The sequence below is a fragment of the Lucilia cuprina genome, chromosome 2 (assembly GCF_022045245.1).
Source record: "Lucilia cuprina isolate Lc7/37 chromosome 2, ASM2204524v1, whole genome shotgun sequence".
NCBI classification, from domain to species: Eukaryota; Metazoa; Arthropoda; class Insecta; order Diptera; family Calliphoridae; genus Lucilia; species Lucilia cuprina.
Genome location: NC_060950.1, coordinates 16,930,591 through 16,933,099, shown reverse-complemented (window position 1 = coordinate 16,933,099; position 2,509 = coordinate 16,930,591). Strand labels below are relative to the sequence as shown.

Below are 2,509 nucleotides of genomic sequence, written 5' to 3'. Positions count from 1 at the left end.
GATCAAACCTTAATAAATTTGTACAGCTTTTCTTATTTATTTACATTTTTATGTAAAAGATGCCGACTACTGGGTGATGCCGACATTAGGTGCATTTACCCTATGTACTTTGTACATACATATATAATTTATATTTTTATGTAAACAAACAAGTTGTCTGTCCAAACATTTCACTATCAATGGTATGGTCATTTGGCCAACGTAATAGTGGCCTATTGGCGAAATACATTTTTTTGTTTTTGAGGAAACAAACAAAAAATTGAAAACAGAAAACAAACAATGATTTTCGAAATTTTTTTCTACGTTCAATGACTTGATTTATCTTAAAATTTTTTAGTTTTTATTTCATTTATAAAAATAGCTAACAAATGATTAGACACTGTTGTACTATTTTTAAGCCTTCCAAATGATTGTTCGAAAAAAACAACACATTAAAAAACATTTAAAAACAAACAAGATACAAACTCATGCAAACTTTGTATTTTTCTGAGAATTTAAGCAGGTGTTTTTAAGGAATGAATTCATTCAGTTTGAAGAGAAATAACAATATTATGTTATTTCTGATACGTTTATGGTATTACATTTCATCACAATTTCTACTTCTAGGTAAGTTCTAGTTCAGTTCTAGTTCAGTTCTAGTTCAGTTCTAGTTCAGTTCTAGTTCAGTTCTAGTTCAGTTCTAGTTCAGTTGTAATTCAGTTATAGTTCAGTTCTAATTCAGTTCTAGTTCAGTTCTAGTTCAGTTCTAGTTCAGTTCTAGTTCAGTTCTAGTTCAGTTCTAGTTCAGTTCTAGTTCAGTTCTAGTTCAGTTTTAGTTCAGTTCTAGTTCAGTTCTAGTTCAGTTCTAGTTCAGTTCTAGTTCAGTTCTAGTTCAGTTCTAGTTCAGTTCTAGTTCAGTTCTAGTTCAGTTCTAGTTCAGTTCTAGTTCAGTTCTAGTTCAGTTCTAGTTCAGTTCTAGTTCAGTTCTAGTTCAGTTCTAGTTCAGTTCTAGTTCAGTTCTAGTTCAGTTCTAGTTCAGTTCTAGTTCAGTTCTAGTTCAGTTCTAGTGCAGTTATAGTTCAGTTCTAGTAAAGTTTTAGTTCAGTTCTAGTTCAGTTCTAATTCAGTTCTAGTTCAGTACTAGTTCAGTTCTAATTCAGTTCTAGTTCAGTACTAGTTCAGTTCAACTTTTGCTGTAGTTTAGATCTTATTGAGTTCAAAATCCCAAATTCTTTAAAGAAATTTCTTTAAATTTCTTAATATATCTCACAAAAACATGAATTAATTCCTTAAATGTCCTGTACAAAATTACCACAAATACCAACAAACCAAATAAAGACGAATAAAAACTAATACATGAGCAAGAAAAAGAGGGGAATATTAAAATGTTTCCCTCCAAACGAAGAGAGTGAGAGCAAGTGATAAATTTTTAAACAAACAAATTAATCGGACACACTAAGAGAAATTTCGATCTGTTTGTTTATTTTCTCGCAAAACTTTATTACACTCAAACTCACTCATAAACTTGTACGTCAACCTGTTCATCAGTATTTTGGCCATAGTTTTGAATGAAATTGTTAATAACACCAACAACAACAACAGCAGCTACAAAACAGTTTGTTATTGTTTTTAGCTGATTTGTTTGTGAAGAATTTTAAGGCCGCCTGAATAAAAAAAAATCCCATAAAATACAAAAACAACACAATTTAATGTCGCGATTTTTATTCTAGTTTTGAAGAGTTCGATTGAAATAAAAAGAAGCATTGACGTCAATGAATGAAGTTGGGGTTTTTTTTTATTTCGATTTTTTTCTTATTAACTATTAACTATATTGTTTTATTTATGTTTATGTTTCAAATCTATTAGTGTAGTAGGTATTTTAAAAAAATATAATATTTAAATTTAAAAAAAATAACGAATGAAAGATAAACAAACGACCACACGTTAAAGAAGTCTGTTGATAATTTTAAGGCGGGGAGGTAGTGTGAAAGGGATAAATACAGGCTTATCAAATAAAATGGGTTAATGTTTAATGTCTAGGCTTATTTTGTTTTATTTGTTCCTCGTTTTTTATGATATTTATTTATTTATTCATTTATATCATTGCTAGTACGCAAGGTTGTATAAATAGGCTGAAATTGAACAAAAATATGTATTTAAATATTTGATCTAAAATACATATTTGTATCTTTTAAAAAAATAAATAAACCTTTAATAAAATTTAGGGTAATAGAGAATTTATAAACATTAGTGTTTTTTTTTAAGATTCTCATTTTGAATTTAATAATAAAGTTTATTTTAGAAAAATAGAAAAAAAAAGTATTTTTCTATAAACTACAAAGTTTCGAAAATTAGAAATTTGAAAAGTTCTAATTATTTGTGAATAATTTACACAAGTTCTGATTATATAGTCAGTTAGTACAGTTCATTTCCAGTTCAGTTCTAGTTCAGTTCTAGTTCAGTTCTAGTTCAGTTCTAGTTCAGTTCTAGTTCAGTTCTAGTTCAGTTCTAGTTCAGTTCTAGTTCAGTT

At 28.2% G+C, this 2,509-nt stretch overlaps 1 protein-coding gene across 4 annotated transcripts in view; it reads left to right on the top strand.

Annotated features, from left to right (window-relative positions):
• Positions 1 to 2,509, top strand: part of LOC111682254 — an 81,828-nt gene that overhangs the window by 40,137 nt on the left and 39,182 nt on the right. The window lies entirely within an intron of this gene.